We start from the raw sequence: 17,426 nt of genomic DNA on the forward strand, positions 1-17,426 counted from the left end.
TTTCTCTGTGATGCCCAACTCTATCACAAACCCGACAAAAAATTATAGAAACCCTTCAGGCACCAAACCTAAAATGGCTGTCCACAAAAGTCATAAGGAATATGGTAATTTTATTAAGGGCACCAAATTGTTTGAGATGAAGGAAGAAACTGAATAGAAAAAGTATAAGTTCCTACGTTTGTACCTCGAAATGTAACAAAAAAATAGATATGAGCAGTATTTAGTTCTATCATTATTCCGAAAATGTTTATAAAGAAGCTTATTGCACAAAACACAATCATATACTCACACATGAAAGAAATATGTAAATATCGCAGCATAAAACTCCCAGAAGCCTACGGTAGCCAAGAAAAATGGCACGCAGGTGTTGCTAAATCACGAAAACAAAATAAAAAATTCGTAAATTTGATGCTACCAGATAATACATCACACAGCAGCTAATCTGCTCAATGAACACATGCTTCAGAGCAGCACAGTGAGTAGTTCATAATTTGAGCTCAGCTTCATAATTTCATAAATCCATAATATGAATCAATGATTTCCCACAAGTGCTGAATTTCAGACCGAAAATTGAAAATCAACTGAAGATTTTCAACACAAGAAAAAAGAGCAAGATTAAAAATGGATTATTGAGAAGCAATCTTTTTTCTTTCACGGCGACTTGACTTCCGCTGGGCAACCGAAACTCCACTGCTCCACATACACACGTTTCTCAAAGAGTCACTTGCAGACATAAATATGAACAAGTAACGGCATGTTTCGACTACACAAGTTGCATGCAACATTTAAGAACAAGTGTGTGCAAGAAATTAAAATGAAAATAAAAATAAAAATACAAATACTCGTAAAATGTACACAACCTTGCGCAATCTGCGCTCCTTTCACCGTCGCCGCCGACAGTGTGTTGCTTTCGGTGCAACCGAGCGATGGAACGCAGCGCTCTCAAATTACCAGGCACATGCAACAAATTTTCATACCTCTCGGCTTAACAGCTTCCATTAAGGAATTCATTAATGAAGAAGGTAAGTGCGCGGCGACAGGAAGAGGCGACAATGATACCGAAACTGAGATTGAACTCAAGTTACTTGCTCTGAGGTTCGGTGTGTGCTGGCAAGGAGTTGCGCACACGCAGCACACGCCGACCGCAAAGTGGAAACGGAAGTAGAATGCGCTTTTTTATTTACAGTTTTTTATCTCGCATTTATTTTGTTGACGACGGTCATCTTCCTTTTTTATGGCAAGACAGGATGAGCTCGGGAATGCGTGAAGTAAATGTAGAAGATTTCTTTGGCTTAATGTTATAAGCGCAGCCGGGCTATAGAAGCAATAGTAGTCAGTAAGATTTATTGTCAACTCGAATTACTGGCATATTATTGGTTGAAGCCTTAGGAAAACAGCGGAAGGGCAGAAATATTTGTCAAAGAGGTTATGAAGAATACGAGAACAAAGCGTGCGCATCAACTGTCATGTGAGATTTAAAAGTGTTTGATTGAAGCATGATAATAATTATCCTTTTCCTATATTGAGTTTATGTATATGTATAAAAAGTAGGGCGTGTGTAGCACAATAAAAGTCTAATACCGAGAGGCTGGTTCATAACCTCAAAAAGGTCTGTACCATTTAATGGAAGAGCACTTTCGGATTGTCTGATATTTCTCCGAAAACAATCAGTAAACTTTGAGTAAAAATTTAGTAACAGACGCTCATTTATGGACCATGTATACGAAAAGCTTGATAAGCTGGCCGGCGGAGGTAATTCTCGATAATTCCGCGAAAAGATGCGGTGACAAACAGAGGGTTTCAAGACCGGTGCCTACTCTTGTAGAACCCCCAGAGGTGATCTAGTGACTGGAGCTCAGATCATACTGAAATTAAAAAGGAAACACTTCTCCAGCCTGCAGAATGGCAGTGAAAGCATAGCACTAAGAGATGGTGAACCCGATTCCCCAATAGATGACGATAGAGCAGACGTTCCATTGGCCGACCAAGAAAAAGTTCGAATGACAATTACCCCACTGAAGAACAACAACCTAGCGAGGGACGATGCATTACCGGCCAAGCTATTCAAATACGGCATTAACACCAGCACCCACGTCAGCCACGATATCCAACGCAGATTAACTCTTGTCAACAGATGCTACTTCGAACTGAGTAAGGTATTGAGAAGTAAAGTCCTCTCACGGAGAATTTGGTCTTTCTATAAGTCGATCATCGTCCCCGTCCTGCTATGTGGTACAAAAGCATGATCTGATGAGTCGGAGACAGAGAGACTGCGGCTTAGCTGACTAGTTCATGTTGTTCAAATGGATAAAAAGTCAGAGAGTTTTCGATGCAGTAGAATAAAAAGACCTTCACTCCGTTAAACGTTGAGAACGGATCGGAAATATCCGACCAAAAATATCAAAAAAACAGTTGCACTAAATTTTTTAATAGTAGAAGCCGAACATCTATAAGACAACCAAGTCGATGTGGCTTTAGAACCAAATCTGAAAAAAAACAAAGTGTTTTAGAGATAAGGCTGTACAATTGAACCTTTCGAACGGATTTACGAATACCGTAAAAAAGAGAAATACCCCTTTTTTACTTTCTCTGTAATTTTTTCTCTCAACATCGTTTCGATACCAAAAAATCTGAAAACAGATACCAGATCTAGAAATACTGTTATGTATTCTATGTCAGACATTGGTGATGCTACTTGGAACAGAATTTGGTTTATCAAAGCAGCAAAGTCATAGGAAACCACCACCTTTTATAGGGGTCTCTAGACTGTAATGAAGCAATCAAAGATGTTTAAGTAAGGAAGAGGACTGTCGGCGAAAGATAAGTTCTAAGGTTCTTTATATGGTCCTTGGACCGAGGACTTACAACGTGCATCAGAATTTCGACGTATTACTAAAATTACAAGTTACCAACAACCTGAGGAAAAAATTGTTCCGGCATCTTGGAGCCAGGACTTCTAAACGTGAACAGAAATATAAATTTTATAGCGCTGACAACGAAGTGAATATTACTCAGAGAATGTTGAACTTCTTCTTGACTACGCCTGAGGTGTTCGCTGGTTCCAAAGCTTGATGATATTCTAAGAAAAAACTTATAAGAAAAGGAAACTACATTCTTCTGAATTGGTAGTCGCAGAATTCAACAGAGTCTTTCGGAAGTATTTCATAAAATATTGAAAATAATTAAATAAATCTCGTATTGGAAAGGTTGATACATATTTCCAAAAACAATTTGTTTTTAAGAATATATTTGACAAACAAAAAACAGTCTTTGAATTCCGAAAATAAGATTTCTGAGACTGGATCGAAAAATCAGCATAAAATATGTTAACATATGGGAGAAGAGTTCCAACATATCTCATAAATTTATAAGAGAGTTAATGAACTGAATACAAGATAGTGGCCGTGGACCACTTGGTCCATAAACATATTAGCGTTCGCTTACATCAGGCACCTACACATATATTAGAACAACAACAAACACTTGCTCGTGCGAGAGGTTAATTATGCTGATGATTACGTATATAAATGTAAACATAAATACATACATATAAAATATACATATAACTGTTTGTACATATGTCGAATAAAATATATTACATGTCCGTGGCAGACACAACTGCAGTACGTGATATGTTGGAACCCCTCGACACTCGGAACAACCGCAACATACTTCAATCATAACAACAATATTATGTATGTATTTTGTTGTTGCAGCAGCTGCTGGTGGCACAGAAGCCCTTTTTATTTCTGCACATTGACGGAAGCGACAGCAACGAGTAAAGTGGCCAACAATGACAGCAAAACAGACAGCGTAGAAGCAATAAGTACACCATCAGCAACAGACAGTAGCAAAAACAACGACAACGGTAGTGTCAGTAGCTGCCAAGAATCGGCAGCAAATGCGGTAGTCATAGCTTCATCTCGCTCGGCTTGGACGTAGCCACTTTGACTTTAATGTGGTTTATTATTATGAGCTGAGGACACGTATTAGCAATTTTTGCTTGCAGCCGCCGCAACAACAATAGCATAAGTTGCACGTAACAGGTGGTGCCGAATCTTTTTTAGTTAAGTACACTCGTTCAACTGCCGCTGAAGTGGCCAGTGAGTGATTATTAGTGGTAAGCTACGCGTAGTCCAAGGATTTCGAATAATTGTAATGAATGCTAAGGTAATTGCACCATTTAGTTAGCAACAATTTGCTTAGACGGCAAGGAGATATTAATATTATTTTAATTAAACTCCAAGGCGTTTTATATCAGAAAAAATGTAAATAAATCAATATTAACTCTATTCGGTGTTTCACAGAAGAAGAACCATACGATTTGGAAATTTTTACAAAAAATTTCTAACCGACTCAAATTGGAACTTCGAGTTTTTACCGGTATGTATTATATTAGGCCGGTTTATACGAAATTAGCCAAAATCAAAATATTTGCCTTTGAAGTTCGAAATTCAAAAAAAGGAATTTCTCAGTTTGCCAAAAACAAAATACTTGCCTTTGAAGTTCTAAATTCAAAAAAAGTAATTTGTCAATTTTTCGAAGTTAGCTAAAATCAGAATACATACTTTGGAAATACGAAATTCAAAAAAAAAAGAAATTTCACAGAAGTTAGCCAAAAACAAAATATTTGCTTCCGAAGTTCGAAATTCAAAGAAAAGTAATTTCTCAATTTTTCGAAGTTGTCAATTTTTCGAAGTTAGCTAAAATCAAAATACTTGCTTTGGAAGTTCGAAATTCAAAAAACAAGTAATTACTCAGTTTTTCGATATAAGCATAAATCATAATATTTGCCATCGAATTTCGAAATTAAAAAAAAAGTAATTTCTTAATTTTTCGAAGTTAGCCAAAATCAAAATATTTGCTTTCGAAGTTCGAAATTCAAAAAAAAGTAGTTTCTCAGTTTTTCGAAGATAACCAAAATCAAAATATTTGCCTTCGATGTTCGAAATTAAAAAAAAAGTAATTTCTCAATTTTTCGAAATAAGCAAAAATCTTATTTGCCTTCGAATTTCGAAATTCAAAAAAACGAATTTCTTAGTTTTTCGAAGTTAGCCAAAATCAAAATATTCTATCAAACTTAATGACGAAGAATTTTAAAGGAAACGGTTAAGTAGAACTAAAATATCATGTGAACCTCCTAAAAAAAAAAGTTTCCAGAAAAACGCGTTTAAAGTTTCACTTGTATGTAAGTAGATATATGTTTGCACCTCCGAGCGGTAGCTCTTTAGAACGCTGTCATTCAAAACCTATTCAAGATACGATCTTGCCAATTTCACAGGATATTTTTGGAAATAAGAAATAATGAAAAAGCAAATAAAAAAATTTTTTAAAGTGTCACACTGGTATAGCCTCTTAAGCAGCCTTGAGTGGCTACCAAATTATACGCCAGGCTTCTTCAAGTCAGATATAAACTAGAAGTGTTAATAACACCGACCCAGAATTGACCGGAACTCAATGACTCAATCCATAAGAAATATGTTAACTAAAAACCTTTTGATTTACAAAAACTTTCTGAAATTCAAAACTTTAATTATGAATGAGATAATCATCTGATAGGCCAATCTATAGACTATTATAAAAAAAATATATTTTTATAAGACATCAACTCTCCACTTTACACAAGCTAACCTTCCAATCATCTAGACAATGAAGAAAAGTTTGCAAATCACTGCCTTTGCAGAGTGCGTTGCGCAGTGTGGCGCGCAAATGTCATTAATACCGAAGCGCACATCCGTAGAAGGACATGTGATCGCTTTTAGTAACAAGAAAGAAGAAAGAGAAATGAGATAAAAAAGCTTTGCTTACTATGCTGCTGCTGTTGCTGCTGTTATTGTTGTTGATTATGATGAAGATGAGCATAAAGCAACAACAGCAATAAACAACACTAAGTATATCGAAAGGGGGAAATGACATTGCGCAGTTAATGCAAGTCGGTGATGATACGGCTACCAGTGTTGCGTATAAGGCAGCGCTCAGAGACGGCCGCCTGCGTCGTTCCGACGACGGCGACTAAGTTGGAAACAAAAACAATTGCAACAATTACTGTACGTTTGCTGTTGCGTCGCTACTACGAAGCCGCTGCGTCGCCGCTATGCTACCATATCGCCATACCCTCGACTTCTCCTCTGTGTCTCCAACTTCTCCACATTTCATTGGCATGGACATGCATACGTCAAGTTCAAATGACTTCCTGCAGCGTATGTGACGTGTAGAACTAATTGTTCGCTTGGCAAGTGCTGACGCTTTGCGCCGACGTACTACCAACAATCACAACAACATCAATACCAACAACAACAACAATAGCGCCCATCAGTCAGCGCCATCAGCAGCACTCGCAGTCAGCTTTCCATGGGATTGTGGCTTGGCTTGTGTGATGGTCATCCAACGCCAGTCGATGAGGATGACATAAATCAGTTTTGCAAGAAATCAGTGCGAATGCGCATGCGCGTACGGAAAATAAAGTGCGTTATCAATGTGACTGCGAAATGCTCATACAAATTGTGTGAAAAGTTAGAAAAAAATTGTGAAAGATATGAACTGGAGTGAATTGAAAAGCGAAAGCGCCAAATGAAGTGATCCTCTGCCCACTGACTCGATAAGACGCTGCCACCTAATTGGAACTGTCGAAAGACTGTTGTGAAAATTACTCAATTTGGCGCAAAGTGTTGTGTTGTGACGGCGAGTGCGAAAGCGAATGCGAGTGATTAAATATAATACGCAAAAAAGCACGCGAGCGAATAGAAAAACGAAAAACTTGTGAATAAACGAAAGACTTAAGCAACGAACTTGCTGTGGAAGCATTAACTCACAAGCAGCGTCAAATACATAGCTGCGAAGTTTGCGTGAGATTTTTTTGTTTTTGTAATTTTTAAATTTTTTAATAGTTTTCGAAACTTTTTTTGCAATTTTAGTTTCAAAAATATTTTTTTTTATTTTTTTTATTTTTTTTTAAATTTTTTTTTATTTTTTTTATGATTTTTTTTTTATTTTTTGTTTGTAACCTCTTCCAACAGTGTATTTAATTGCGCCAACTGCCAGACAGCTAGCCAGCCGCTGGCCAAATATGGCAGCGCTTTTGTAACACTACCAAAAACAAAAAATAACAAAAATAAGACTTTGTCTCAGGCGGCAAGAGAAGTATGAATTGCCTGTTGTGTGTGGAAACTGAAACTGTCTGCAATTGTTTTTCTTTTTTTGTTGTTTGTTTTCAACAAGTTAATTTCTGTTAACTAATTTGTGCCGATTTTTTTTTTTTGATTATGTATCTATTAGCTCTCGTTAATTGCTTGCTGCTGATCATTGAGCATCCAGCGGACTTTGTTGCATGTGGCATGTCAGGTTGTGAAAATATTTTTGAAAAGACATGCGAGTTAATTGCCTATGCAATGAGTTTTCTGATAAATGGTTATATAATCGATCAACATTGTAACAAGTAAGGTAGCAATTATTTCGAGAAGGCTTAGAACAGGTTAGAGATTTGATATTTTAACTTACAATCAAAAAAATAAGTTTTTAAGAAAATAAATTGTTTCTCCTTAAACAATTTTTACTGCACGAGCTTGCTTCACTTCAAACCCCAAAGATTGCAATTTCAAATTTTGTCTTCATTTCAAGAACCTTACTGAGACAGGTTGTTTGGTAATATTGCGATTAAAATTAGAAAATTGAAACCTTAAAAATGAAAAATTCGAAACACTAGGATCTCTTGCAGCATAGGCTGAATGAAAATGAGCTTCGTTAAGAAATTAAAAAAAAAAAACAAAATAATAATTTTCTAAAAAAAGATTTTTTTAATAAATCTGCAAAATTGTTTGTTTTGTTTTTCTTTGGTAAATTGAGAGTGGTAATTCGCATAAAAAAGCATTATTTCACAGACGTTAATGCGATGCTGTATTTCAAAAAATTTACTGATTTTGAAACCAATCGTGCTTTCACTTTTCTTAGGCCGAAATGATCGTCCAAAATGGTTCAAATATCCAAATGGTCATTGATCCTTCCGATATTCCAACGATACCAGTAAGATCTCTGACTATTAATTGTCGCTTCTCAAGCACGAATTTCTTTATTTTATGAACGTGTTGATCATTAGTTAATGTGATGCCCGCCGTGGACGTGGTTTATCTTTCTCTTTGAGTAATTTGTACCAATCAAAAACACTTGCTCGTAATAAACAATCATCACCGAAGGCTGTTTTCAACATACTGAACATTTCGGTACTAGAAATTTGATTCCGCGTACAGAATTTGATGGATTTTATTGAATATTTTCACTCATCGCAATGATCGCCGAATGCACTTTGCCTACTTCAGAAAGTCAAGCGTATACTAAACACTAATGATTTTTTCAATGTGACCTTTGGCACAGACATCACTGACCAATTTAGAGAAAAAATATTTCGAAGAATGGTTTTTCGTCCGAAATTTAAATTAAAAAATCTTACAATTTTTTGGCTCACAATAGTAACCTCAAGTTCAAGATAAAAAACTATATTTATATAGTTTTATTTTTCTAAGAGTCATCTAAACTGCACATACAGGGGAAAAATATATTATTCAATAATGAAAATTCTGCAAAAATCAATTCGCAATTTTTATAATTCACAAATAGGCTTACATATTTCATTTACTAAAAGCAAAGTGACACATAAATTTTTTCAGCAAACAAGTTCAACAATCATTTGAGTCCGGCAAAACGATCATTAAATATTGAAAAAAATATATCTATAAAAAATCAAAATATAAACAATTCAATAGACAAAAGCGATAAAAGTGCGCCAAAAAAGGTGTTGTGTTAACAAATTAATTCCACAAATTAATTCCACTGCAAAATATAAATCGGACCAATTAAAATACTCAAAACACCAAATCGCACAATAATACCCAAAAACAGCGAACACACAAATCACAACAACAAAAGCGAGTGAGCGCAACAAATCGCGCAGAAGCGTGCAGCGCGTGGCTACGACAGTGAACAAGTGAAACAACTAAAAACAACAACAACAAGTGTTTCAAAATATAGAAAGCTCTAAAACTAATGAAATAACCATATTTGGTGTGGTGGATTTGGTGTAGTGTCATAGAACTTCTCGCACCACACCTGACTTTTGCGCGAAAACACACACGAAAACCCAACAACAAATATTGCTATAATAATTTTTGAAAAAATAACTTTCATATTTCAAAATGTCGTCGACGATGGCTTTGGGTCATAAAAATGCGAGTCACACGACCGGTGGCATGCCACATAATCAGCACCAGCAACAACAGCAGCAACCGCAGCAACAACAACAGCACAACAAAAACAATAATATTAAAAATAACAAAAACAATGCGAACAGCAATCAAATAAAAGCAGGCAACAACAACAACAACAGTATGAGCAGCATTCAGCAACTAAACAGCTCTACAACAAATCTAAACGACTCAAGGTCCAATCTGGCCAATCCAGCGCCTACGCCTTGTCAACGTTTAAGGTATGACATACGTAACTGTTTGCTATTTGAACGCTTAAATTTCATATTAATTTCGTTTTTATCTAATGTCGGTTTCATTTTATGCGCGTCTTCTGCCATTAAGATAGCGTGGTTTATGAGCGAAATTCGAAATCCTTCCGAAAATGGGCATACTTGCCATTTTGGGCAATGCGTCAATGGCTTCGGTACAAATTGGGCATACTTTTGTCATTAGCGCTTGAGCTAATTTTAGTTTTTTAATATAATTTTTATATTCATTATGCTGCTAGTTTCTAAATATTACTATTTTTTGTTTGTTTTTATTTTTTTGTGATCTTGTCTCGCTCTTTTTGCTGTTTAATTGTTATTTATGATATTGCTGATTTGATGATCTTGTGATCCAAAGTCTAAGTGTGCCTAGGAGTATATGGCCGGGTGATGAAAGGTTCAATGTACAACGTGGCAAGATTAATGAGCTGATTAGATTTCTTAAATTGATTATTCAACACTACTTACCGCCAGCGGCAACTGTAAAATAAAGAGAAAAGAAAGATATTTCGAATAAAATATCAAAATATTATGGGTCATAAGTTAAAATATACTTAGAAACTAGTATTAAAAAAATAAATAAAAAATATAAGACAATCAAATAATCATTGAACTAAATTATACTAAAACAAATAAGAGTGAGCAAAGGTCGGGCATAACCAAACATTTCATACTCTTGCAATTTGCAAGGATTAAAGCCAGGGAAGTACCTTCAGGCATATATGGCCTGTTATTTATATGCGGTCTAGGGCGCGTTTTACCCGATTTTATTAATTTCGAACTCAAATATGCAGTGTAAACAGAGGTAAAATCTACTGTCTCTCTTTATATCTTATAATCTATATAGTCTTGTACTGAAGCCTTTGAAAATTCTAAAAAAATAAGGAAATTCGTAGTAGACCCACTGGAAACGAAAAATAATCAAACATTAAAGAAAAGTTAATTTCCGGACGATCTGAAGTCGGGCAAAGGAAAGGGAGGGGCGAGAGGGGTTATTCTCGATTTATAGTAATACTACGACTTTTTAGAAGAAGATTATATGGCAATGTTGTAGATAATGAAAAGGGCTACGACTTCTGTATAAAGACTTCTTTCACATAACCTCAAAATCGATGTGAAAAAAATCCAAAAAACCTAGATTCCTGACTTTTTACCTCCAACAATTTTTTTTTCCTTTCGAAACTTACTATGCCCCAAACCTACCGCATTTTTGAAATTGAAAATATTAAAAAGGAAATCTTACTTCGACTTAAAATGGAAAGCACCACTAATTTTCAATCACCAAATCTCACCACTATATAATATAGCAGCCATACAAACCAACCGATCAAATCAAGTTCGTGTAAGAAATATTTTGTACATATTTGTGAAGAGTATTATTAGCTTCACTTCAACCTAAGTTAATGTTTGTCGTGATTTATTTATTTTAGATTTTTTTTAGAATTATTTTTAATATTCAAGCTAATTTTAAATAAAAACAATTTAATTTCCCGCCAAATTGTTATTATGTTGTTTTTTTTTGCATAATAAAATATAAATTAACATTTATGTCAAACTAGATTCTTATCCACCTCTGCTTCCCTTCTTTTGGAATTTCAAATACTTAAGTGCTACTATTTTTGTATTTTAGCAATTTTTATTATTTAAAAGTTTTTCACTCTTTATAACCAAAACTTTTACTTAGTGCCGAGAAGACTACTTAACCATCAAAATTCGTTTATTTCTTGACTTGACTAATTTTTGGTATTATTTCTATACATTTGCAGCGAAATGTTTCGTCGGTCCATTGCCAGCAGCGTACAATCGAATTCGAACTCACGTGAAAATACATATGAAGAGGTGAGTAACCGTTTAGCAAAAATTTTATTTTCTTATAAATGTATATTCATCAATTGATCGAAGTAAATTTAAAAAAAAATATAATGATTGATATTTTTTTAAATTATACCGAATTGGGATGAATTTTTGTTTGTTGAACGAAAATTGGTGGTAAAAATATTAGGACTTGTTATATCAGTCACTCTAACTATTTTACGGTGTAATGACTACTGTCAGCTACCCATAAGAAAACACTTTCAGTTATTTGTCAAAAAGGTGCTGCAAAATGACTGTTGTTAGTTGGCTGTGATTTCTAAGAACAAGCTTTTAGTATTTGACTAACTAAAACCTTATGAGGTCTCAAGTTGATAATAAAATAATTCCCTTAAATGTATGATGTGCTCAGTCTAATCAGCTCCTAAATACATATCATTAGGTCACATTAAAATGTGAAACCAAATGTCTAATAAGTGTAATATCATGGGGTATGTAGAATTAATTAGAAAATTTTTACCAAAAGTTTTAAGAAGTCTTAAAGAACTTCTCATAAAAGCGGATAAATAAGGTGGGGTCATGAATAAAATTTAAAAATAAATCAATGCAAAAGCAAAATAAGCTCGAAATACATTCTGACAAAAGAGCACACGGAAATTGTAATTAAATTCTCCGATTAAATGATATTACAAAAAAATATACGTTGGAATGATTTTAGTGGATATTTTGGGTATGAAATGCGTTCTTGCTCGACTCGTCCCGATAAAGCTGATTGTTTTTCAAAAAGAGTATCGTAAACGAGTCTCTTCGGACATGCTTGATCTTGCGAATTCCAATTTCTCATTATATATAATTGCCGTTGAGATATGGGTTTATAAGTTTGACCTTCACACAAGTCAGCAATCATCGGAAGGTAAAAACCGCTCAAAAATCACATTGTTATTGCTATGATATTTGTGGTTTGGTGCATCATGAATCTCTTCCGGAGAAGACGGTCAATAAAGAGTTATATATGGCCGTGTTGAGGCGTTTGGGTGAGAAAATTTATGAAAAACGCCGAAATTGTGGAAGAACAATTCATGGATTTTACACGAAAATGAGGCATCATCGCATCGAGCCTTTATTGTGACCGGATTTAAAGCCAAAAACGCAAAGAATACCATCGATCAACCATCGTATTCACCAAATTTAGCTGAGTGTGATTTTTTCTTATTCACCAAACTAAAATTGTCGCTTCGTGGAAGCCATTTTCAGTCGCTTGAAGAGATAAAACAAAATTCGCTGAAGAAGCTGAAACCCATCTGCAATCATCTACTTTAAATAAAAAAATATCATAAAAGCTTTTCAAAATAAAAAGTCTCCAGATATTGCCCTTGAGGTCTCTATCAGCGCTAAAGGGGTGGATTTAGGTGGCAGGGCTTTATTAGATATAACCCTTGAACTTTAAGGATTTTATCACCTACCATGTGAATTGCACCATATTTTAAAAGCAGGCACATCTTAGAAAAGAACAGAACCGAAACCATATACGAGTGTGTACAAATGTATGTATGTACATTGTACATATGTATATATGTATTTATGCATTTACATCAGTAATTTAATATTTTCAGAATTTTTTTTTTATAAATATTCCTAGCTTATGGATATTTTTCATCATAGTAAAAATTTAGCTCCAATTAGTATGTAAAATAGATAGAAATACATACATATGTATGTATGTACAACAAATATGTACTATGTATGTATGTACATAAGTTCTTGAATTCATGATTTTCAAACCCTTCGCTCATAAATTTGGGCTAGACGCAAAGCAAAAAAGGCAAAGTTATTTGAATAAGCAAACATGAGTATGTATAAGTACATATGAACATATGTATATACACTATTTTATATTTCCATATGAGTGCTAAATTTCTTGTATGAAAAATTGGTACAAGGAGTCCATATTTCCTTTCAACTACATACATACATATATACCCAAACAAACAATATTTTATGTACGAGTATATACATACATATGTATAAACTTCATGCCTTTTCTTTCAAACCGCCATAGAACGTATCGAATTTCCCGAAAATTTCTAATTTCTCTTATTATTCTTTTGCCTTGTTTTTTTTCGCTAGTCCTCTGCCGCCAGCAATAAATTATGCACTCTGTACGAAAATGCTTTCAAATCCCTCTAGATAATAACAACGTCAACGCAATAAGAAAATCATGCAAACATACAGTATGTACGCATATAATAATTTCATATATATGCATGTAAAAAAGAAATGAAAACAAAGTAAAGTAATTTTTTTCGAATCTAGAGGAAATGCGATGCGCAGGCGCACCTTGAGATTCACTGCAAACACATAAACCAAAACCAAAAAGCAAGACACTTTCTTCATATGCGCACATTTTAAGATAAACAAATGCATGAGTATGTGTAACATATGCACACACACATATATGTATACGTATAAAATTTCCAGTTAGCATGCGTGCAGCATTCAATGAGTCCTTACTACCCCATTTTGCAAGCGAAGACGCAGACGCAGCCTTTGTCCTTTTTGTTAGAAGGCCAGCTGCTCATCCGTGCGGCAACTCCTTGAGATCACTTAGGCGCAGTTTTCTGCTTGGCACCCAACAACAAGCGTGCCCGGCAGCTGAACTACCCCCATGCCAAAGACATTTTCCAATTTTCAATATCTTTTCATTGTTTATGTTCCTGAGTTTTTGGTTTTGTTTTTGTAAATTGTTCGCCTGTCGTTGAACTCTCTTCTGTATTGAATTCCTCCAAATGATTGCGCCACTAAAGGAGCTGCTAATATATTTAGTACTATATGCACATATATTTTAGTTATATTGCTTGCATACAAGCCCTGTAGGAAATTTGGGAAAATGCTATATTCTTAACTTTTCTTTGAAAAATTGGGTAAAGACCTGCCAGGAAGTTAGTTAGTACTAGGTATATATGTATATTTCTTAGATATATAGATTCCAAACAGGCCCTGTAGGAAATTTTGAGAAAATGCTATACTTTTCAGTTTTCTTTGAAAAAGTCGGTTAAAGACCTGCCAGGAAGTCAATTAAGGATATTACACTCTATCAATTCATGACTCAGTAGGTATTCTTCTTTTTGTTGCTGTTCACCCGTGAAAACCCAGTACCGGGACAGTTTAAATATCCTCTACTCTTTCTTCTTCTTTCTGCACAAACGGTTTTTTTTCTCTTCATGAAGATTCGTTGTCCCCCAAAGGCAAAATTCACTAAGTTATGAAAGATCTAAGATTTCCTTAGTTTATTAGCTTGTAATGATCCATATTTAGTCAAATTTTTATATTTTCTGAAAGTTCCGAATGTGAAGGCGATGGAGCCGAAGACTGATCTCGAATGAAGTTTAAGTTTAAATTGTCTTATAAGACCCCTTTGAAAACCACCAGATGAGAGAGCTCAGTGCACCGAAGAGTGAAATTGGAAACTAAGGGAGCTAAATATCCGCCGTAGGAAGTATTCGGAACACTTGAGGGCAACGGTTGAATCTCTGGTTGGTTGAATCACAACATACATAGTTGAACCTTTAAATAACATCTTCAGAGAAGAGGTAGTCTTTTGAGAGAGTCCTTAATGCAAAATTTACTCAGGGTTCTCATGAAAGTCTTTTTACGACTGAAGCAGGAATTTGGAATTTACACACGATCCTGAAAAAAACCCCTGCGCAACAATCTGTTTGACTTCCCTACGGGGATTCCCAAGTATGCATCTTTGTATGGCATAAGAAGTACTTAGCAGTCGTTGCACATCTGCTCTGATGACGCCTAAAATGGAGACAAGCGTAGATAATTGTGACTGCTCTTCTTTATATCCAGTTCTTCCTTATTTTACTACACTCCACCTTTGCGCCTCCACACTTGTGACGCACAAAGTGGCACGGCTACGTGGCGGCTGTTGCACGAACCTTTCATATACACACTTCATCATTTACGGATAAATGCCGGAGCATCAGCCTAGCATGTGGGTATGTTTATAGCCGCCGGGCCCGCATAGAAAAACTGTCATTTTACGGTTGTGTCAGTGTAGAAAAGAATTTGTCGACGACATGCCTTTATTCGTATGTAAGTAAGAATTCATCAAGTGCCACAAGTACCTTCGTTACTACGCGTGTACGCATTTATCTACAGGTTAGCGAACATCTGTCTCGCTACGGTTCGTCGGTTCCACATCAATCCAAACCAATCCGATTCAATTCAGGTCACTTCGTTTGTACGACGTTGCCTCTACATGTGTAATAGCTCAGCATCATGCCACATTAACACATTCCGACAGGCCGATTAGGAAGTTTTTGGCGCTCATTGTTTTGCAGATGTCGTTCAGAGAAACGGATTCCAGCATTACCTTGTAATTGGAAGTACACGCTTTGCTATTTGTGTTTACTGCTGTCCAAAAATGGAATTAGAACCTTTATGAAATTGGCTGAAGATTCCGTTTTGATTGGAAGTTTTTCGACGAATTGTTATTGTTGTAGCATACCAGAAATAGTTATTGATATTCTGGCGTGAATCCGGGTTCCCTGTGATCGCTTAGAATTTGCGGATCTCAAATTTAATTAAAGTTCATAAAATAAAGATCAATGTATACCCTCAAATTTATGTTCGTGAAGCGGAATACCCGAACCACACAAACTATTACGCTAAAAGCCTTATTGCATATGCACTCGTGGACAAAGCCGCAAGGTGTTTAGCCGTGAAAGCTCCCGCAGACTCAGAAAATCTGCATACTTAGAAGACTGCGAGGCTGGACACTCTGAAATCTTCACATACTTTGAATTCACTCCAAAACATGAGAGGAAAGGACTCACTGGAGGAGAGGGGCGGTAAGCTTTTTACGAATGGATCAAAGTTTACTGGGAGCGTTGGTGGAGCAGTACACCGGTGGTTTCCATCAGCTCCAATTTTAGGCTTCATGGCCATAGCAGCGTCTTCTAAGTGGAAGTGGCTGCCGTATAGGTGGCAGTATACTTATCTGCTGCTAGAGAGCGCAGCCTCTTTCGAAGTGTTGACTACAAGGTACTCTCCGATAGGAGGGCAGAGATATTACCCGTCAGTTCACTGACTGTTCGCTCAAGACTAGTAAAGAGATGTCTTGACTCCTTATCTCTAACTTGAACTTTTTTATAATTAGACTGGTTTAGATGCCTGACCGCAGTGGTATTGTAGGAAGCTGTAGCTATTGAGCTTGCTAAGACAGGCACTTCAGTCATGGAAGTTCGGGAATGGGTATGAGTAGGAATTCGGTGAACTTCTTGTGCCTTACTAACGGACTATTGGACCTCAGACGAGCTCAACAAGCGTTGGTCAACTACCAGCAGCTGTAATGCCAGCCAGGCATGTTTTTGAAGAAGATGAGACAGTAACCTCACAACACTCCTTGCTCGAATGCTCTGATCAAGATCAAGCAAAAACAGAACTTCGGATCTCATACATTTAGACATTAAAGTGAAATATGGAAAATAGTAATTAAATTTGTTTAGTAATTAAACACCTACAGATTTGTGATAGATTCAGGGCGGTTTGCCTATAGCCTGTATCCAACTACAGAAGTTTTCCGTCTGTGTACACAAATGACTGAACATAACAGTCCAAGTGTGATCCCTCTGTCATAATAGCAGAAGAAAAAACCCCTTAACCTCCAATTAACTTGTTAATGAAAGATGTAGCACTATACTTAATGTCCGAAGTTCCTAAATTTTTAATATTATCATATAAGGCCATAGAGTTCCGTATTTTACTTATTCCCCCTGTACAGCCTTCGTAGGAAAATTTCCAAGCCCTTAAAAGATTCCCGTGACCTGCTTATTTCTAAGTGTCAGAGAGAAATCTCCAATAGTATTAGTCGAAAAAGTCATTTCGTATTTTGTCAATAGATGTCATTGCAGTCGTGCAGGTATATCTCCAGTGCTACCAATCACATCCAATCACATTGTGTCATACCATATAGTGTTGGAAAGGTGTGATTTTAAGCTTCATTTAACCAAAAAAAATTCAATTCGGGAAAGTTGAAAACAATTTTTTCAAAATGAGTGAAAATAATGAAAAAATTCGCTATATTTTGAAACCAATGAAATTT

General features: G+C 35.7%; 1 long non-coding RNA gene across 1 annotated transcript in view; it reads right to left on the bottom strand.

Moving 5' to 3' along the window:
- Positions 1–17,426, bottom strand: part of LOC120769024 — a 124,728-nt gene that overhangs the window by 51,189 nt on the left and 56,113 nt on the right. The window contains exon 2 of the long non-coding RNA XR_005704815.1: positions 9,971–9,982. This is a non-coding gene — a long non-coding RNA (uncharacterized LOC120769024). The remainder of the gene's footprint in view (positions 1–9,970; positions 9,983–17,426) is intronic.

Source organism: Bactrocera tryoni, chromosome 2 (assembly GCF_016617805.1).
Source record: "Bactrocera tryoni isolate S06 chromosome 2, CSIRO_BtryS06_freeze2, whole genome shotgun sequence".
NCBI lineage: Eukaryota > Metazoa > Arthropoda > Insecta > Diptera > Tephritidae > Bactrocera > Bactrocera tryoni.